Below are 22,918 nucleotides of genomic sequence, written 5' to 3'. Positions count from 1 at the left end.
GCTGCCAATGTAAACAAACAATGGCGAATAGCCCAGAAAGATATAGCGACATTAGCTCGGATTCAGACTCGGATTTCAGTGGCTTAGGCGATTCAACAGATTACGCATGTATTGAAACGGATGGTTGTAGGCTGAAAGTATTGAAGAAAAAACTGAAGCTATTGAGCGAATATATATATATATATATATATATATATATATATATATACATAGAGGTCGGTTGACCTTGTCTCACGAGTCCGAGCTTCTTTTGAAATGTCCTTTTTGAAAATGGTTTGCAAGTACATGTGACGGTACAACGGGAGAAGAAGACGGCAGAGGAACGATGACGTCGTTAGCTGTCAGCGTATTTAATGACAGTTTAGTGTGTGAGTGAGATGTGTATTTAACCAAAGAGATGTAGTGTGACGAAGTGTGAGACTTATCTGAGTATGGTTGCCAGAGGGTGTTGAGGATGCGTGTTGGGATCCAGGCAGAAGTCCAGCAAGGAGCAAGGCGGAATCGAACGTCGGGGAGCAGGCAGATGGTCAAGGGCAGGAGCTTGGTTTCGTGGTCGTTAGGCAGGCGTGAGGTCGATGTCCAGGAAGGCAAGGGAAAATCCACGGGAGGTCCAAGGTGACGAGACACACAACTCGACGACAAGGAAGGATGGCGGGAGGCTGGAAGACGACACAACACAGGAGACAATGAGCACAACAGGGAAGGAGCACAGGGAAATAGTTTGCACATGCAGAGGAGCTAGATACGTGTGGGCTTACTGTACTGGGTACGTGAAGCTACGTTCTCGCGTCGGATCTCAGGCTGCGTCTGCTCTTGAAGGCAGCTCGCTCATCACAGGCAGGTGTGTAGTTTGGTGAGTGTTTGCAGGTGCGAGGAGGCACGCCCGCAGCGGAGAGAGAGCACATGTGGGAGTGGCCCGTGGTGTGCTTGTCCGGACGCCCAGCAGGAGGAGACATAGCAGGAAGAGAGGAAGCAGGAGTGTGACCCATAACAGCACCCCCCCTCTTACGCGAGACTCCCGGCGAGCTTCGGGGTGCCTCGGGGTGAGCTCTGTAAAAGTCCTTGATAAGGGAGGGGTCGGCGATGTAAGAGGCCGGTACCCAGGACCTATCTTCAGGGCCATAGCCCTCCCAGTCCACAAGGTAGACCCAACCCCTGCCCTGTCGCCGAACCTTGAGGATCTCCTTGACGGTCCAGACTTGGTCCCCATCCTCGAGGACTCTAGGAGGGGGAGGAGCGGGGGTGGGGGCGGACAGGGGACTGTTAACAACAGGTTTGACCTGGGAGACATGAAAGACAGGATGAGATCTCATGGAATGTGGAAGATCCAATTGTACAGCAGCAGGGTTGATCTTCGATTTGACCGTATAAGGTCCAACAAAACGTGGTGCAAGTTTCTGGGAGGAAATCGGGAGGTGGAGGTCCTTGGCCCGAAGCAGGACCTGCTGTCCGGGCTGGTAGTCGGGAGCCGGGATGCGCCGCCGGTTGGCATTGCGACACATCCTAACAGACGCCTTCAATAGGGAAGCACGGGCGGACCTCCACACTCTGCGGCATCGTCTCAGGTGTGCCTGGGTGGAAGGAGTTGCCACCTCGATCTCCTGGGAGGGAAACAAGGGAGGTTGAAATCCCAGCCAGCATTCAAATGGAGACATACCCGTAGCTGCGCAGGTCAAGGAGTTGAAAGAGTACTCCACCCATGGAATAAACTTACTCCAGGAGTTAGGCTGTTGCGCAGCCATACAGCGCAGCATGGTCTCCACCCCCTGGTTGGCCCTCTCTGCTTGACCATTGCTTTGGGGGTGGTAGCCGGAAGTCAGACTGACCGTGGCCCCAATGCCCTTGCAAAAATCCTGCCAGACCCGAGAAATGAATTGAGGGCCACGATCAGAGACTATGTCGGAGGGGATCCCGTGGATCCTGACCACATGTTGGACCAGCAGGTCTGTGGTTTCAGCAGAGGATGGAAGCTTGGGCAAAGGAATAAAGTGTGCTGCCTTGGAAAACCTGTCGACGATAGTGAGGATTGTGGTGTTACCTCTAGAAGTGGGAAGTCCCGTGATGAAATCAACAGCAATGTGGGACCAAGGTCGATTGGGGATGGGAAGAGGGTGTAAGAGGCCGGCAGGAGGGCTGTGGCTTGCCTTGTTACGGGCGCAGACGCTGCAGGCGGCGACAAACTCCCGGGTATCCGCCTCCATGGTAGGCCACCAAAAACGGCGTCGGATAAAGCCTAGTGACCTATGGACTCCGGGATGACAGGTAAACACACTAGAATGAGCCCAATCAAGTACCTTGGCCCTTAAAGGTTCTGGGACGAACAGCCTATTTGGGGGTCCGATTCCGGGACCAGGGTCAGAACGTAAGGCCGTCTTGACCAGGCCCTCGATCTCCCAAGTTACCATCCCGATGATGCGGTTAGGGGGAAGGATGGTCTCGGAAGTAGACTTAACGGTAGGTTCCTCTGAGAATATTCGAGAAAGAGCGTCCGCCTTGCCATTGCGTGAACCAGGTCTGTAGGTGAGAGTGTAATCGAATCGACAGAAAAATTGTGCCCAGCGAGCTTGCCTGTCATTCAGTCTTTTAGCGGATCGGATGTGAATGAGGTTGCGATGGTCGGTCAGGACCAGGAACGGATGCTTGGCCCCCTCCAGCCAGTGTCGCCATTCGACCAGCGCCTCGTGGACTGCCAACAGTTCTCGGTTCCCAGCATCGTAGTTTCTCTCAGCTGGAGAGAGACGTCTAGAAAAGAATGCACAAGGGTGCAACACATTACTCCCACTGGAACGCTGGGACAAGACTGCCCCAATCCCGGAGTCAGAAGCGTCCACTTCAACCGTGAACGGCACATCCGGGTCAGGGTGTACGAGAACGGGGGCGGAACTGAAGCTCCTCTTGAGGTTCTGGAACGCCACGTCTGCCTCCTTGTTCCACCTAAATGCAGTGATCGTAGATGTTAGTGCGTGGAGAGGTGCAGCTACCTTACTGAAGTTGAGGATGAATCGACGGTAAAATCCTGCAAAGCCTAGGAATCGCCTCAGTTCCGTACGGGTGTTTGGTTGAGGCCACTCCATAACCGCTTTGACCTTCTTGGGGTCGGCTCTGATGTTACCCTTCTCGATGATGTGGCCAAGGAAGTTTACAGAAGATGAATGGAATTCACATTTCTCTGCCTTGACGAACAAGCGGTTCTCGAGGAGGCGCTGTAGGACCTGTCGGACATGCTGCTGATGCTCCTGCATGTTGTGAGAGAAGACCAGAATATCATCCAGGTACACAACCACAAATTTGTCGAGCATGTCTCTTAAAACGTCGTTAACTAGAGCTTGAAAGACAGCTGGGGCGTTGGTCAGGCCAAAGGGCATGACCCGGTACTCGAAGTGGCCAAGGTGCGTGTTGAAGGCTGTCTTCCACTCATCCCCCTTCCTAATCCGGACAAGATGGTAAGCATTGCGGAGGTCAAGCTTGGTGAAGACAGTTGCAGGAGCAAGAGGTTCAAAGGAGGAGCTCATGAGTGGAAGGGGATACCGGTTCTTGACTGTGATGGCGTTGAGTCTTCGGTAGTCGATACAAGGGCGTAGGGAGCCATCCTTCTTGCCGACAAAGAAGAATCCGGCGGCTACCGGTGACTTGGAGGGAGTGATGATACCTGAAGAGAGTGAGTCCGTAATATAGTTAGACATAGCCTTCTTCTCAGGTATGGACAGGTTGTACAAGCGGCTAGAAGGAAGTACTGCGTCAGGTACGAGATCAATGGCACAGTCGTACGGTCTGTGCGGGGGTAGAGATAGTGCCTGGGCCTTATTGAATACAGCTGCAAGGTCATGGTAAACCGCGGGGACCCCAGACAGGTCAGATGGGGATGACTTAAGTTTGGGGCTCTCCGAGACAGGGGATGCTGCCTTGAGACAGTTAGCATGGCATGCCGTGCTCCAGGATAGGATCTTACCAGAGATCCAGGAAATATGGGGGTCATGCTGGCGAAGCCATGAACGGCCGAGGACAAGAGGAGCGATAGGGGCATTGAGGATTAACAAGCTAATCTGCTCCGTGTGGTTGCCGGACAGGGTTAGTGTGAGCAGTGCTGTACGGTGGGTGATGGGACCCAGGGGATGCCCGTCCAGGGCCTGAGCTGGTAAAGGCTTGTCCAGAGGCAGAAGCTCAATCCCGGCCTGACAGGCAAAATTACGGTCCATAAAACTAACATCTGCTCCTGAGTCCACATACGCTCCCACCTTCAGTCCTCTTGATTCCCAAGACAATGTTGCGGGGAAAAGGATACCAGGGTCACAGTGGCTCCGGGTAAAGGTGGTGTGGCTCACAAGTACTCCCCTTACTTGTGAGCCTGGTCTTTTGGTCGTGTGGGGCAGGTCACGATCATGTGACCCGCACAACCACAGTAGAGGCAGAGGCGCTGACGGAACCTCCTTTCCCGTTCCTCCGTGGCCAGTCGAGTCCTGCCCAACTGCATGGGTTCCATCCCGCTGGTTGGTGCAGGGAGAAACCCAGACTGGTCCACCAAGTGGGCGCCTTCATCCCCACCTCTGGCCGCGCTAGGAGAGTAAGAAACGGTACGGTTCCCCCACACCGGCCTTCTGGTCCTCTCCTGGACTGAAAGTCTTCGTTCAGCCGCTCGTTCCTTGAGTCTCTTGTCCATCAGTAGGGCCAGCTGAATGAGGTCCTGGTAGGAGGCAGGTTGGTCCCGCAACAATCCGTCCTTGATCTCGTCGGAGAGGCCTCGACGGTAGGCGCTCAACAAGGCCTTGTTATCCCACCCGCTGTCTGCGGCCAGGGTGCGGAACTCAAGAGTGTAATCTGCCACAGAACGAGAACTTTGCTGAAGGGAGTGTAGACGTGAGGCGGAGTCTCCTCCATCGGAGGGATGGTCAAAAACTGCCCTAAACTCCGTGCGAAAAGCATCATAATTCATGCTGAGGCCAAGGTTGTGGTCCACAGCTGCTGTGGCCCACTGGAGAGCCCTTCCGGTCAATAAAGAAAAAATAAAGGCAATCTTGGCCCCGTCAGAGGTGTACCGGGAGGGCTGATGACGAAATACCATATCACACTGGACCAGGAAACCACGACATAACTCAAAATCCCCTTCGAAAGCCTTAGGGCTAGCGATCTTTGGCTCGCAGGAAGACGGGGGCTGTGTGGGGGCTGCCGCGGCGGGGGCGGCTAGTACGCGCTCCGGGGGAGCGGCAGAGCTTGGGGAGATCAAGTCCAGTCGAGCCAACATGCTAGCAAAAGCAGCATCCAGCTTATTCTCAAGAACACAAAAGCGCTCTTGGTGCTGCTGGAGTGCAGTGTGCATGGCTGCGACACTTGGTACCGGGGAGCCTCGGGAGGGGGGCGGGGTACGTGCCGCGTCTTTGCCGTCTGGTTCTGACATGGCGAGAACGTACTGTGACGGTACAACGGGAGAAGAAGACGGCAGAGGAACGATGACGTCGTTAGCTGTCAGCGTATTTAATGACAGTTTAGTGTGTGAGTGAGATGTGTATTTAACCAAAGAGATGTAGTGTGACGAAGTGTGAGACTTATCTGAGTATGGTTGCCAGAGGGTGTTGAGGATGCGTGTTGGGATCCAGGCAGAAGTCCAGCAAGGAGCAAGGCGGAATCGAACGTCGGGGAGCAGGCAGATGGTCAAGGGCAGGAGCTTGGTTTCGTGGTCGTTAGGCAGGCGTGAGGTCGATGTCCAGGAAGGCAAGGGAAAATCCACGGGAGGTCCAAGGTGACGAGACACACAACTCGACGACAAGGAAGGATGGCGGGAGGCTGGAAGACGACACAACACAGGAGACAATGAGCACAACAGGGAAGGAGCACAGGGAAATAGTTTGCACATGCAGAGGAGCTAGATACGTGTGGGCTTACTGTACTGGGTACGTGAAGCTACGTTCTCGCGTCGGATCTCAGGCTGCGTCTGCTCTTGAAGGCAGCTCGCTCATCACAGGCAGGTGTGTAGTTTGGTGAGTGTTTGCAGGTGCGAGGAGGCACGCCCGCAGCGGAGAGAGAGCACATGTGGGAGTGGCCCGTGGTGTGCTTGTCCGGACGCCCAGCAGGAGGAGACATAGCAGGAAGAGAGGAAGCAGGAGTGTGACCCATAACAGTACATCTACGATCTAATCAACGTTTTTGCCCTCCTTCAGCCATTGTGTGTTAAAAAAGTAAGTGGATATTAGATCTCTCTGTTAGCCAAGTGCAGCTAACATCCTGTGCGGCTCTCTTAATTTGGATAACACTTCCTGTGTTCGTAACTCACAACTTGTGATTGGATACTCACTTGTGAGTTACAAATCAGTGTCCACAGGATGGCTCAAAAGTCCTGTGTGTGAGTATCTAATCCCAGGAGGCGTACACGTAACGATCTGGGCGCATCGTTACGTTCTCCCAAGATGCAGACGGACTTCGGACACGGCGTGCAGGTAGGAAATGATTTATTTTAGCAATAAATCAGTCGGGAACAAACAAAAATGTGCTCATAGCACTGAAGGCAAAATCTAAGTCGGCTTGCGTGGGAGCTAGCAAAAAAAAAGGAGATTAGCGTGGAAGCTAATATGCCAAAACAAGAAATCAAACCGTCGTTAGCTGTTGCTTGTAGCAAATTAGGGAGCCAGACTGACTGACCGGCAAAAGCAGGATTAAATAATGCTCAGATTAGTGCTCGGGAAACAGGTAAGCGTCCCCAACATCAATCAGAGACAGGTGGAGACAATAAGCACCCATGGAAACAGAAAACAAACCCAGGGGTGCACAAAAACAGGAACTGAGGGAGTTCAAAAACCAAACCGAACATGTTCAACCGGTCAACATGCGGCAACCTTGGGAGGCCTACTCTCAACAACTTGTGATCTGATAGGCTATCGCAACTGTCTATCAGCTGTATGTGCCGCGTTCACTTAGACTGCAGAGACCGCCGCATTGTTGATTTAGAAGGCCTTCAGAGGATTTCATACAGCGCCGGCAATAATCTGATTGGATAAAAGCTCTAACGTAAAAACGGCAACACCGGAGCCTAATGTGACATGAAGAGAATATGATGAATACTTTTATATATTTGGGAAAAGTAGATTAAAAAATGAAAAATAACTTGGTAACACTTTAGTATGGGGAACATATGCACCATTAATTAGTTGCTTATTAACATGCAAACCATCAACATTTTGGCTCTTATGAGTCATTATTAAGTACTTATTAAGTACTTGTCAATGCCTTCAATCAATTAATCAATCAATCAATGTTGATTGATTGATTGAGACTTTTATTAGTAGATTGCACAGTTCAGTACATATTCCGTACAATTGACCACTAAATGGTAACACCCAAATAAGTTTTTCAACTTGTTTAAGTCGGGGTCCACGTTAATCAATTCATGGTACAAATATATACTATCAGCATAATACAGTCATCACACAAGTTAATCATCAGAGTATATACATTGAATTATTTACATTATTTACAATCCGAGGGTGGGATGAGTAAGTTTGGTTGATATCAGTACTTCAGTCATATATACATTAGAAATACATTTGATTATATACATTAGGTTATTTACAATCCGGGGAGATGGGATGTGAATGGAGGAGGGTATTAGTAAAAGGTTGAAGTTGCATGGAGGTGTCGTTTTAGAGCGGTTTTGAAGGGGGTTAGAGATGTGTTTTCTTTTACACCTGTTGGGAGTGCATTCCATATTGATGTGGCATAGAAAGAGAATGAGTTAAAACCTTTGTTAGATCGGAATCTGGGTTTAACGTGGTTTGTGGAGCTCCCCCTGGTGTTGTGGTTATGGTGGTCATTTACGTTAAGGAAGTAGTTTGACATGTACTTCGGTATCAGGGAGGTGTAGCTGATTTTATAGACTAGGCTCAGTGCAAGTTGTATTATGCACTACGAAGACAAGATATTTCAATATTTCAATAAGATATTTCAATATTTCAATATTTCAATAAGATTTTTCAAACTCATAAACTTTTTTTTTTTGGGCAAATAATAATTAACTCCACCCTGAGCCAGTCCACTTTGGAGAAGTGGGTTGGAGTGAGGTGTGATCTGGGATGGAGTACTAAAAGTAACCAGACTAGCTTATTCTGGGATGTTTGGAGTCTAGATTTGAGGGTTTTGGAGGTGCTGGGGTACCAGGAGGTAGAAGCGTAATTGAAAAAGGGTTGAATGAGAGTTCCCGTTAGAATCTTCCAGGTGCTTTTGTTGACCAGAGAGGAGATTCTGTAGCGGAATCTCGTTTTTTGTTTATTTATATAGCCTTAAATCACAAGTGTCTCGAAGGGCTGCACATGCCACAACAACATCCTCAGTTCAGATCCCACATAAGGGCAAGGAAAAACTCACAACCCAGTGGGATGTCAATGTGAATGACTATGAGAAACCTTGGTGAGGACCGCAGATGTGGGTGACCCCCTCCCCTCTAGGGGAGACTGGATGCAATGGACGTCAAGTGGGTCTAACATAATATTGTGAAAGTCCAGTCCATAGTGGATCTAACATATTGCCTTATTCTGCATAGCCTTATTATGATACCTTATGTCCTGGGCATGACGTTAAAGTGCATCCGGGAGTGGAGGCTCCTCTATGGGGTATTGGGGCACGAGGAGGTTACCCCCTTTACTATTGTTACCCCAGGTGGCCCTTGGCACAGGCCTAGTGTCTCACTGCTCCCTAGCCAGGGATACGGTGAAGACCTCAATGGCGGAGCAGGCGGAAGACGGTAGATATAAGAACTACCACAACAGCTGCGATGGCGGATGAAGGCTGCAGCAGAAAAGGGTCCCCAGTCATCTTCGACTCCATGCCACTGGACCCTGACCCGATTCTGTCAAGGATCAGGTGGTGACTGTCTGTGCACCAGTCTCCCCACGTTAAACTAAGTCACACACAGGCATCCTCCATAAAGGGATACACCCTTACCAGGAGGATCGTCATACTCGTTCGAACTAAGAGTCTTCCCTAACCCCTGTCGTGTTTTGTGGTCACGTTCTGTTTGGTTTTGTACTCAATGTGCACTCTTGTTTGTTTTTGTTACCATGACAACTTATTACTTTTCACCTGTCATGTCACGCACCTGATTCACTTGGACTCATGCACCTGTTAATCCCTACAGCACTATTTGAGCCTGCAGTTGCCAAGCAGTCAGCCTGGCGACATCACCCTTTACACACCCTTGCTATCTATGCTGATGATCCATGCCCATATCTCGTTCCAAGTAAGTTTTTGTTATTCATGCCATAGTTTTCAAGTTTTGTTTAATGTCCATCGTTTAAGTCATAGTAATAATTTAGTTTTCAGAGCCAAGTTCTGAACGTCTGCTGAGAGCCCCTTTCGTTTGTTCCTTTTTTCCGAGTTAATAATAAAAGATGTCATTACCTTCACGCCATGTCCGGTCCAGTCGTTTTGCACCATGAGAAAACAAACCACATGTTAGTCCACGCCTTGACAACCCAAACCACAACCCTAGCCCTAACCTTAACCTTAACCCGAACCCCAACCCTAACCCTATGTTAATAAGCAACTAATTAATGGTGCATATGTTCCCCATACAAAAGTTTTACCAATATATTTTATCAATTTATAATCATGATTTATATTAGACTAGCAGGAAAGGACCCACCACTGATAACCACATTGGTGTTCTTGTAGTTTGCAGTAGTGTGGAAGTGCCTCAAACTGAGAACTGCTGCTGCAGTTAAATGAAATAAATGAAATATGCAAATAATTCATGTTATTTTTATTTTTTATTTTTTTATACTAAATGTTTCTTGTGCAATTTTTAATGGATGGTTGAATGCAACACAAATACAATTAGTTCACTAAAATATGTCCTGCACTTTAAAACAACAACAAAGCAATAATAGTGCACTAAAAACGGCTATTGCTAGCCAGGGAAAGCAGCAACAACGCCCTGAGTGCTCTTAAGTGTGTCGTAAATATTGGGAGCGTATGATTGACTGGGGAAGTTGAAAGGCATAGAACGCATTTATTATCCAGCATAGGTTTTAAAAGTGGAGACATTGCAGTTTGTCTTGATTTAGGTTCACTTCGCACAGCACATGGTGGATGTGCAGCCAGACTCGGGCTTTCACTAATTCCTTAAAGGACTGAACATACATGATCAAAACCAATCCATGGCTTTACTGAATGTACAGTATTTTCTCTTCTGTTATCGTTTTCCGTCACGTTGCGCTGAGGCGATTCTGCACCTCCAGCCATCGCTGCTGTGACAATCGTCTTGATAAAACTCAGAGGCTGTCACCTGCATGGAGGATTTTGCCTCATTAGTGTCATAGGAAAACGCAGCTTAGTTTTCGTCATGTTTGATTGTTTATTTATTTTTATCCAGCCTGTTTGGGCTGGTGTTTTCTTCTGCACGCAAACACACACTTGAAGGGGAAAGGTCGCATATGTGGCCTCTATAGAGTTAAACAGTAAACAGTGACAGCAAGAGTGGAGTGAGGTGTGCAGCTTGAAGTAAGCAGTCAATGTTTACATCGCTTTCTGTCAATTTGGAAGCGTGGCTGCAGGGATTCCGGACGAGAACTTTGGAAGGCAACTCCACAGGGGAGCAATTAAAGCAGGGGTGTCAAACTCATTTTAGATCGGGTAGGGGGTGGGGGGTCCACATGGAGAAAAATCCACTCCCGGGTGGGCCAGACTGGTAAAATCTCGGCACGATAACTTAAAAGTAAAGACAACTTCAGATTGTTTTCTTGGTTTAAAAATAGAACAAGCACATTCTGAAATTGTACAAATCATAATGTTTTGGGGGTTTTTTTTACACTTACATATTGCGATTAATAGTATTCTATCTTTATTTGTCGTTATTTATACTTTCTGAATAAATTATGTAGTAATGTTCATCAGTCAACTCATTGGTGTTATTTTTCAATCTATCAAGATAAAAAAATAATATCAAAATCAAATCACAGTAGGTGTTTTATGTAGTTTGCTAAATTTCCTCAACTGGTGCCCTAACATGTGGTTTTTTGATTATTTTTTTTTACATATGTAGCATCATCCATCCATCCATCAATCCATTTTCTACCGCTTTTCCCTTTTGAGGTCATGGGGGGTACTGGAGCCTATCTCAGCTGATTTTGTGCGGAAGGCGGTGTACACCCTGGACAAGTCGCGACCTCATCGCAGGGCCAACACAGATAGACAGACAACTTTCACACTCACATTCACACACTAGTGTTGCCAATCAACTTATCCCCAGGTGCATGTCTTTTGAGGTGGGAGGAAGCCGGAGTACCTGGAGGGAACCCACGCAATCACGGGGAGAACATGCAAACTCCACACAGAAAGATCTCGAGCCCGGGATTGAACCTACTCAGGACCTTTGTATTGTGAGGCACATGCACTAACCCCTGTGTCACCGTGCTGCCTAGCATTATCTACAAAGAAACCAAAAAATTGCTAGTGGACACATTTAGAACAGCACTTTCCTTCATTTTAAAATTTCGGCTCATTTTTATACTTAGGGAACTCATCCCGCAGGCTGGTTCAACCTGTTTGCAGACCTGATATGGCCCATGGCAATACTTTTGACACCCTTGAATTAAAGGGAAGGAGAGGGACAATCAGTACAAAATGAATGGATGGATAGTAATCACAAAAAATAACACAAATTCTTAACTTTAACAGTCAGGTTGCAACAATGTAAGGAATAAAAAGAGAAATACATTATGACTCATTGGTTAATCGCCTTGGTGGAAGGAAAGGAACAAAAAAGCTAACAACACCTAAAAATCACACTAATTAGCAGAGAGGCTACTGATAAAACTGCTGTGCAGGTTGACAATGCATATTTTTATTCGGTTATGTGGTTTGTCAATTAACAAGTTTTGTATAATGAGAGGTTCATGAATCAAGGTCACACTGTGGTTTGCATACATTGAATATTCAACTACGGTGTTCTACTTTCAGGGTGGAAAATGAAAATATATAACATTCTATTCAATCATCTTTAAAAACAAGAATTGGGTAAACAAGCTTAATTATTCTCCAGTGCAGTGATTCTCAAACAATAGTATGTGTGCCACAAGTGGTGTGTGGGCTCTTTCTAGTGGTATGCCAATGATTTGATGCTTTATTTAAGTACAGGGTTTTATTTTTTGATATTTGCAGAAAGTGTTACTGTTCAAACCGGGTGTAATGTTGCAGTGTCCAAATTTTTTTTAATATATTTGTTAAATAAAACATCTACTCAAGCCTATTTTAATGTTGGTCATCTTGGTGGTACATGGAGAGCCAATTTTTTTTCTGAGGTGGTACTTGGTGAAAAAAGCTTGATAATCACTGCTCTATTGAGCACATGTGTCAAACTGTGGCCAACCGCATCATTTTTCTATGGCCCGCCAATTCCTGCAATTAATATGTCTAAAAAGGAACGTTTTCTATTTTGACAAAAAATACAGTAATGCACTGCATTAATTTGCATACATTTTAAAGTCACTATTATCCCATATTGCAACTAACACTTAAGTATCAGACTTTCATACATTTTTGGTCCAAATCAATATGATTACTTTAATATCTGATTGGCTTGTGATTTCACAGCTAGTTAAATATAAAATTGCACACTGTAAAACTGACAATAGATTTTTTTATAACATTTACAGTGGTTTTTATAGCGTATTATTGTAAATTGAAAAAACTCTACCACTGTTTTCTTACAGATTTTTACTGTAAAATATACGGTTTATGTTTACCCGTTACCTCCCTGTTTGGCACTCAGCATCAAGGGTTGGAATTGGGGGTTAAATCACCACCCAAGGGTGGAACAAGGGGATGGGTCAATGCAGAGAGTAATTTCACCACACCTAGTGTGTGTGTGACTAACAGTGGTACTTTAACTTTTGACTTTAATTTTATACGGTGTGTTACGTTGGCTCCAATGACGTTAGGATGAGACAATCAGAGATTACAAAGAGAAACATAGCCAGGGCTTGTAATCTCGCCAGAAAGATGTCCAGGCATCGAGTAATTGTCTCTGGCCCCCTGCCTGGGAGAGGCAATGATGAGAGATATAGCAGATTAGTCTCTCTTAACAGGTGGCTGGATAGCTTCTGCAGACAACAGGGATTTACGTTTATTGATAATTGGCCCTCTTTCTGGGGCAAACCTGGCTTGCTGAGGAGAGACGGCATTCACCCTAACCAGGAAGGCGCTATCCTCTTGTCTCGGAACATAGACTTCGCATTGAGCCACATTTGACTAACTGCACTAGAGCAAGCCCGGTCACAGGCAATTACAGAGCCTGCTAGCCTGGGTATGGAGTCAGTTAAGTTAGAACTAGCCAGCGCCAGGCTGGATGATCCCTGTACACATAGCAATTTTCGTAGAATAATACACAACTCACAAAATGTTTTTTCTACTGTGTTTATGACTACGTCAGAGTTAGACATGCGTTCTACTGAGGTGGCAAATTATGATGCGTTCAGTTTATCGCAGCGCCAAGTAGACAATCTGAAAATTCCCGTCATATCAATTCCTAGATATGGTCGTAATTATTTTAAGTACACAGCGCATAATAAACGCAACATTATTAATATTGCTACTACGGATAATTTTATCAACAACTCCTTAAAACAGCCCACTACCTATGATATGGGCTTTCTAAACATCAGATCTTTGTCTCCCAAAACGTTATTAGTCAATGAGGTCATTAGAGACAACAACCTTAACGTCATCGGTCTTAGCGAAACCTGGCTTAAACCAGACGACTTTTTTGCGATAAATGAGGCATCCCCTCCTAACTATACGAATGCGCATATTGCCCGTCACCTCAAAAGGGGAGGGGGTGTCGCACTAATATACAACGAAAACTTTAACTTTAGTCCTAACTTAAATAATAAATATAAATCGTTTGAGGTGCTTTCTATGAAGTCTGCCACACCTCTGCCTCTGTGCCTGGCCGTTATCTACCGCCCCCCAGGGCCCTATTCGGACTTTATTAGTGAATTCTCAGAGTTTGTTGCTGATCTAGTGACGCACGCCGATAATATAATTATAATGGGGGACTTTAATATCCATATGAATACCCCATTGGACCCACCGTGCGTGGCGCTCCAGACTATAATTGATAGCTGTGGTCTTACACAAATAATAAATGAACCGACGCATCGCAGCGGTAATACGATAGACCTAGTGCTTGTCAGAGGTATCACCGTCTCCAAAGTTATGATACTCCCGTATACTAAAGTAATGTCCGATCATTACCTTATAAAATTCGAAGTTCAGACTCATGTTCGGCAAGCTAATAATAATAATAACTGCTATAGCAGCCGCAACATTAATGCTGCCACAACGACGACTCTTGCGGACCTACTGCCCTCGGTAATGGCACCGTTCCCAAAGTATGTGGGCTCTATTGATAACCTCACTAACAACTTTAACAACGCCCTGCGCGAAACCATTGATAGTATAGCACCGCTGAAGTTAAAAAAGGCTCCAAAAAGGCGTACGCCATGGTTTACTGAAGAAACTAGAGCTCAGAAATTATTATGTAGAAAGCTGGAACGCAAATGGCGCACGACTAAACTTGAGGTGCACCATCAAGCATGGAGTGATAGTTTAATAACTTATAAACGCATGCTTACCTTAGCTAAAACTAATTATTACTCAAATCTCATCCGCATTAATAAAAACGATCCAAAATTTTTGTTCAGTACAGTAGCATCGCTAACCCAACAAGGGACTCCTTCCAGTAGCTCCACCCATTCGGCAGATGACTTTATGAAGTTCTTTAATAAGAAAATTGAACTTATTAGAAAGGAGATTAAAGACAATGCGTCCCAGCTACAACGGGGTTATGGTAACACAGATACGATTGTATATACGGCGGATACTGCAAATATCCAAAATAGTTTCTCTCGTTTTGATGAAATAACATTAGAAGGATTGTTACAACGTGTAAATGGAATAAAACAAACAACATGTTTACTTGACCCACTTCCTGGGAAACTTATCAAGGAGCTTTTTGTATTATTAGGTCCATCAGTGCTAAATATTATAAACTTATCACTTTCCTCGGGCACTGTTCCCGTTGCATTCAAAAAAGCGGTTATTCATCCTCTCCTTAAAAGACCTAACCTCGATCCTGACCTCATGGTAAACTACCGACCGGTGTCTCACCTTCCCTTTATTTCGAAAATCCTCGAAAAAATTGTTGCAGAGCAGCTAAATGAGCACTTAGCGTTTAACAATCTATGTGAAACCTTTCAATCCGGTTTCAGGGCAAATCACTCGACTGAGACAGCCCTCGCAAAATTGACTAATGATCTATTGCTAACGATGGACTCTGATGCGTCATCTATGTTGCTGCTCCTCGATCTTAGCGCTGCTTTTGATACCGTCGATCATAATATTTTATTAGAGCGTATCAAAATACGAATTGGTATGTCAGACTCAGCCCTGTCATGGTTTAACTCTTATCTTACTGATAGGATGCAGTGCGTCTCCTATAACAGTGTGACCTCGGACTATGTTAAGGTAACGTGTGGAGTTCCCCAGGGTTCGGTCCTTGGCCCTGTACTCTTCAGCATCTATATGCTGCCGCTAGGTGACATCATACGCAAATACGGTATTAGCTTTCACTGTTATGCTGATGACACCCAACTTTACATGCCCCTAAAGCTGACCAACACGCCGGACTGTAGTCAGTTGGAAGCGTGTCTTAATGAAATTAAACAATGGATGTCCGCTAACTTTTTGCAACTTAATGCCAAAAAAACGGAAATGCTGATTATCGGTCCTGCTAGACACCGACCTCTATTTAATAATACAACTTTAACATTTGACAACCAAATAATAAAACAAGGTGACTCTGTAAAAAATCTGGGTATTATCTTCGACCCAACTCTCTCCTTTGAGTCACACATTAAAAGCGTTACTAAAACGGCTTTCTTTCATCTCCGTAATATCGCTAAAATTCGCTCCATTTTGTCCACTAAAGACGCCGAGATCATTATCCATGCGTTTGTTACGTCTCGTCTCGATTACTGTAACGTATTATTTTCGGGTCTCCCCATGTCTAGCATTAAAAGATTACAGTTGGTACAAAATGCGGCTGCTAGACTTTTGACAAGAACAAGAAAGTTTGATCATATTACGCCTGTACTGGCTCACCTGCACTGGCTTCCTGTGCACTTAAGATGTGACTTTAAGGTTTTACTACTTACGTATAAAATACTACACGGTCTAGCTCCAGCCTATCTTGCCGATTGTATTGTACCGTATGTCCCGGCAAGAAATCTGCGTTCAAAAGACTCCGGCTTATTAGTGATTCCTAGAGCTCAAAAAAAGTCTGCGGGCTATGGAGCGTTTTCCGTTCGGGCTCCAGTACTCTGGAATGCCCTACCGGTAACAGTTTGAGATGCTACCTCAGTAGAAGCATTTAAGTCTCATCTTAAAACTCATCTGTATACTCTAGCCTTTAAATAGACCTCCTTTTTAGACCAGGTGATCTGCCGCTTCTTTTCTTTCTCCTATGTCCCCCCCTCCCTTGTGGAGGGGGTCCGGTCCGATGACCATGGATGAAGTACTGACTGTCCAGAGTCGAGACCCAGGATGGACCGCTCGTCGGGACCCAGGATGGACCGCTCGCCTGTATCGGTTGGGGACATCTCTACGCTGCTGATCCGCTTGAGATGGTTTCCTGTGGACGGGACTCTCACTGCTGTCTTGGAGCCACTATAGATTGAACTTTCACAGTATCATGTTAGACCCGCTCGACATCCATTGCTTTCGGTCCCCTAGAGGGGGGGGGGTTGCCCACATCTGAGGTCCTCTCCAAGGTTTCTCATAGTCAGCATTGTCACTGGCGTCCCACTGGATGTGAATTCTCCCTGCCCACTGGGTTTGAGTTTTCCTTGCCCTTTTGTGGGTTCTTCCGAGGATGTTGTAGTCGTAATGATTTGTGCAGTCCTTTGAGACATTTGTGATTTGGGGCTATATAAATAAACATTGATTGATTGATTGATTACTGTAAATGAAAACAATGGAACCACATTTTTACAGTGAAAAAAAAACTGGCAGCATAGTCGCCACAATTAAAAAACAGTGGTACTGTTTCTTCATTTACAGCATTATTTTGTTAAAAAAAACTGATTTGCCAGTTTTATCTTACAGTGTATGTAAAGAATATACATCAAAAATGCATAGGCAAGTTTGTATACTACTCACTGTTAAGGGGCCCTCTGAGGGCAGCCATATTGTAAATATTGTTTTATTTTTAATAATTATATATATATATATATATATATATATATATATATATATATATATATATATATATATATATATATATATATATATATATATACATATATATATATATATATACATATATATATATATATATATATATATATGTCGGGTGGAAGGCGGTGTACTACGCCTTCCACCCGACAAGTCGCCACCTCATCGCAGGGCCAACACAGATAGACAGACAATGTTCACACTCACAAACTAGGGCAGCAGAGATGGGCTTCAGCACCCCCCGCGATCCAAAAGGGACAAGTGGTAGAAAATGGATGGAATATGTTGTATTCAGAACTGCAATGTGGCCATAATGGAAAAAAAAAAAAACAGTTTAACGCCACTGCTCTAGGTTGACGCCCCCAAAAAACAGAACCCATAAAATATTTTCTTAAAGATTACAAAAGTCCTCAAAAGGACCTTGAACATGAGTGTGTGTACAATCCTTCCCCAAACTTTCAGTTGTCTTGGTCGCTTTGCATGAGAGTGGTGTTCTTTCCGAGATATACTACAGATTGGATGTGCGGCATTGGAGGCTTTTTAATGGAGCGTGACGACAACAAAGCGTTCTCCAAATATTTTGCCTGCTTCCTCCACGCATAATGTGTTTTCCTTGGTTGACTGAGACATGTTGGGGAAGACTCTCCAGTATTTCATGTCCAAAGTCCACTTGTGTACCCTGAAACAGAAAAGAAACACTAAAATGAACAGATTTATTCAAAGATCAGATGGGTTCTGATGGGGCTTATTTTTGAGTTCTTGGGGAAAATTCCTGCCCAGACTGCTTTACGGCTTTCACAAGCTCCCCACACCCCCACTCTTCCCACTCCTTCTCACGTACCGCTGAGCCGTCAGTCCGTCTCCTCCATCAGACAGACAGGTGATAACAACGTTTGTGCGTTCCCTTGACGGTTTTGGCGCTAGATTAACCGCAACATTGGTGCCGCTGAACACATTTCAACACTGCCTGTCACGGGGGTGAGAGATTGGCGTTGTTGGCGTGACCCCAGGATACAGAGACAAGAAGCAGCATGCAGGTAACATTATATTTTGATGATAAGAAGTGTCGAAGAAGGAACGGTCCCCGGGTGAATCAAAAAATAAACTAACCAGATGTAAAAAGAGGACCAAGGCAGAGGCAACACAATGACACATATAGAGGGACAAGGCACAGAGAGTACGTGCATGACGTGTACTAGTACAAAGCCTCGTCCAGCTGTTTACTGACGTTTGTTTAATGACGAGAGAGAAGGCTGTTGGCATTTCAATATTTGGGAAATTTCTCAGGACAATTGGACAAATAAGGGGTTTTAATTTCCATCCCAAATCTGCATGAAATCAACAAAACAAATAAAAAGATGATATTCCCATGTCAGCCTTGAACCATAGATGCCTTCTTCCTCACAACGTCGTAACCGTTGCCATCCGGTCTGATATCACAAATGTCAAGCAGGCAAATAATTCAAAAGACTCTTTTGCGGTTATCCAAATTACACATGTTCACGGGTTATGTTTCTGTCAAAATCCTAATGATTGAGCTGAAAATGAATGTCACGGCGCATGCGCAATCCCTCATCCTATCTGCAGCAAACGCCACCAGCAGTTCCACTAGGAGCGCCCCCAGACCCCTGCTCGCTCTTGCCGCATCACGGCCTTGCGCCAGGACGGCTGCGAGCTGTCCACAATCAGCGCACCTGGCTCTGATGAGGGTCGACAGCATAAAGACCAGCGGACCTGAAGATCCAGTGCCAAAACGTAGTTCACTCTTTGTATATTCCCTCCGTCTCCATTGATCGAGCTGTGCGCCTCTCTTCATTGGATATCCCTTCAGATTTTGGACTGCTTCCCTCGATCCTCGACCCCCACTTGGACACGGACCTCGACACCTCTCTCCAGCCCCCGACCTCTCGCATGCCTATGAACTTCCTTCTTGCCTTGCCCCACTGGACTTTTGGGCAATTCATCCAACACGCACGAACAACACCCTCTGGTAATATTTACATGATTCATTCCTCACATCGTCTTGCACCATACACTCTTGTAGCATACACACCCCAACACATCATTAAGCTCAATACAACTGTTGAGTTTATTCCTGTGGTTGTGTCGTCTCCTTCCCCGTGAACATAACAAGTAGGGTCTTAAGTTGAACTTTAAGGTTCTGCTGAGGTATATTTCTTGTGTAATGCTGCTTAAACTTCAACTCTGACCGTTTGAAAAATGTCTGTATCGTACATATTTATTCTTTTTTTATTAATTTGATCATTTGAGTTTGTATTTGTTAGTAAACAACTGGAAATATGTGATGTATTACATCATAATTGCATTGTATGCATGTTGGAAATAAACTGATACTGAAACTGATGCAAGTCAGGGGTCTTTAACGATTTCCAGGCCAATTAAGGACACCTGAACTGATGGAGAGATTTTTGAGGTCTTTGAAAATTCCTGCCCAGACTGCTTAACGGCTTTCAATAGCCCCCCATACTCCCACCCTTCCCACTTCTTCTCATGTAGCGCTGGGTCGACAGTACGTCTCCTCCGTCAGACAGACAGGTGATTAAAACGTTTGTGAGTTCCCTTAATGTTCATATCCATTAAAAAAAGTATATACTTTTAAAATGAATTATGATTTGTGTTGCATTGTATACAGTGTATTACATTGCTGGTGAATACATATGTGCATTAAGTATACCACGAGCGGTGTGTGGGCTCCATCTGGTGGTATGCCAAAGAATCACTTGATTACAGCACATTTTTTTATCGAAAAACAATGTTACTATTCAAACTTTGTGTAATGTTACAGTGGAAAAAATATGAAATCCATCCATTCATTCTTTACCGCTTGTCCCTTTCGGGATGGTGGGGATGCTGGAGCTTATCTCAGCTGCATTCGAGCGGAAGGCGTAGTACACCCTGGACAAGTCCCCACCTCATCACAGGCCCAACACAGGTAGACAGACAACATTCACATTCACACACTAGGGCCAATTTAGTGTTGAGATATATACAGTATACTGCCAAACGTATTTGGACACCTGTCTTGACTCACATATGAACTTGAAGTGCCATCCTATTCTCCTTCACCAAATTTCACACTCGGCACAATGCAGTCCGAAATGTACTGTTCTCCTGGCAATTTCCAAATCCAGTTTCATCGCTTCAGAGAACTTATCCACTGCTCTAGAGTCCAGTGGTGACGTGCTTTGCACCACTGCATCCACAGTAGGTGTGGCGAAATTGTCCTCTTCATTTGACCCATCACCTTTGATCACCCCCTGGGAGGTGAGGGGAGCAGCGAGCAGCAGCGGTGGCCGCGCCCGGGAATCATTTTGGTGATTTAACCCCCAATTCCAACCCTTGATGTTGAGTGTCAAGCAGGAAGGTAATGGGTCCCATTGTTATAGTCTTTGGTATGACTCGGCCAGGGTTTGAACCCACGACCTCACGACGGACTTATAACTTATTCAGGGCGGACACACTAACCACAAGGCCACTGAGCAGGACTATGCGTCTCAGCATTCGCTGACCCCTCTCTGTCAGTTTACGTGGCCCTCTACTTTGTGGCTGAGTTGCTGTTGTTCCCAAACTTCCATTTTTTTTATAATAAAGCCAACAGTTGACTTTGGAATATTTAGGAGCGAGGAAATTTCACAACTGGATTTTTTGCACAGGTGGCATCTTATGACAGTTCCACGCTGGAAAGCGGCACATTCTTTCACAAATGTTTGTAGAAACAGTCTCCATGCACAAGTGCTTGATTTTATACACCTGTTATCGGGCCAAGTGATTAGGACACCTGATCCTCATCATTTGGATGGGTGGCCAAATACTTTTGGCATTGTACAAACCCCGTTTTCATATGAGTTGGGAAATTGTATTAGATGTAAATACAAACGGAATACAATGATTTGCAAATCATTTTCAACCCATATTCAATTGAATATGCTACAAAAACACCATATTCGAAGTTTAAACTGATAAACTTTTTTTTTTTTTGCAAATAATCATTAACTTTAGAATTTGATGCCAGCAACACGTGACAAAGAAGTTGGGAAAGGTGGCAATAAATACTGATAAAGTTGAGGAATGCTCATCAAACACTTATTTGAAACATCCCACAGGTGTTCAGGCTAATTGGGAACAGGTGGGTGCCATGATTGGGTATAAAAGCAGCTTCCATGAAATACTAAGTCATTCACAAACAAGGATGGGGCGAAGGTCACCAATTTGTAAGCAAATTGTCGAACAGTTTTAAAACAACATTTCTCAACGAGCTATTGCGAGGAATTTAGGGATTTTACCGTATACGGTCCGTAAAATCATCAAAAGGTTCAGAGAATCTGGAGAAATCACTGCACGTAAGCGATGATATCACGGACCGTTGATCCCTCAGGCGGCACTGCATAAAAAAACCGACATCAGTGTGTAAAGGATATCACCACATGGGCTCAGGAACACTTCATAAAACCACTGTCAATAACTACAGTTGGTCGCTAAATCTGTAAGTGCAAGTTAAAACTGTACTATGCAAAGCGAAAGCCATTTATCAACAACACCAAGGAACGCCGGTGTTGATGGACTGATGCAAACTGGTAAAGTGTTCTGTGGTCTGACGAGTCCACATTTCAAATTATATTTGGAAACTGTGGACATGGTGTCCTCCGGAACAAAGAGGAAAATAACCATCCGGATTGTTATAAGCGCAAAGTTCAAAAGCCAGCATCTGTGATGGTATGGGGGTGTATTAGTGCCCAAGGCATTGATAACTTACAAATCTGTGAAGGCACCATTAATGCTGAAAGGTCCATACAGGTTTTGGAGCAACATATGTTGTCATCCAAGCAACGTTATCATGGATGCCCCTGCTTATTTCAGCAAGACAATTCCAAGCCACGTGTTGCAACAGCGTGGCTTCGTAGTAAAAGAGTGCGGGTACTTTCCTGGCCCGCCTGCAGTCCAGACATGTCTCCCATCGAAAATTTGTGGCGCATTATGAAGCGTAAAATACAACATCAAGACCCCGGACTGTTCAACGACTGAAGCTCTACATCAAACAAGATTGGGAAAGAATTCCACTTTCAAAGCTTCAACGATTAGTTTCCTGAGTTCACAAATGTTTATTGAGTGTTGTTAATAGAAAATTTGATGTAACACAGTGGTGAACATGCTCTTTCCCAACTAATTTGGCATGTGTTGCAGCCAAGAAATTATTTGTTATTATTTGCAAAAAAAAATAAAGTTTATGAGTTTGAACATCAAATATTAGGTCTTTGTAGTGCATTCAATTGAATATGGGTTGAAAAGGATTTGCAAATCACAGTGGCAGAGGGGTTAGTGCGTCTGACTCACAATACGAAGGTCCTGCAGTCCTGGGTTCAAACCCAGGCTCGGGATCTTTCTGTGTGGAGTTTATCCCCGTGAATGCTTGGGTTCCCTTCGGGTACTCCGGCTTCTTCCCACTTCCAAAGACATGCACCTGGGCATAGGTTGATTGGCAACACTAAAATTGGTCCTAGTGTGTTGTCTAGAATGTTGTCTGTCTATCTGTGTTGGCCCTGTGATGAGGTGGCGACTTGTGCAGGGTGTACACTGCCTTCCGCCCGATTGTAGCTGAGATAGATGCCAGCGCCCCCTGCCACCC

At 45.2% G+C, this 22,918-nt stretch overlaps 1 long non-coding RNA gene across 1 annotated transcript; it reads right to left on the bottom strand.

Annotated features, from left to right (window-relative positions):
* Positions 1-334: 334 nt before the first annotated feature.
* Positions 335-1,151, bottom strand: LOC133554595 (uncharacterized). The gene is made up of 2 exons (XR_009807152.1): positions 759-1,151; positions 335-659 (listed from the first exon to the last, which is right to left on the bottom strand). It is a non-coding gene; the product is annotated as an uncharacterized LOC133554595 (long non-coding RNA).
* Positions 1,152-22,918: the final 21,767 nt, after the last annotated feature.

The sequence above is a fragment of the Nerophis ophidion genome, linkage group LG06 (assembly GCF_033978795.1).
Source record: "Nerophis ophidion isolate RoL-2023_Sa linkage group LG06, RoL_Noph_v1.0, whole genome shotgun sequence".
Classification (NCBI taxonomy): Eukaryota; Metazoa; Chordata; class Actinopteri; order Syngnathiformes; family Syngnathidae; genus Nerophis; species Nerophis ophidion.
This window is presented reverse-complemented; position numbering and strand designations above follow the sequence as displayed.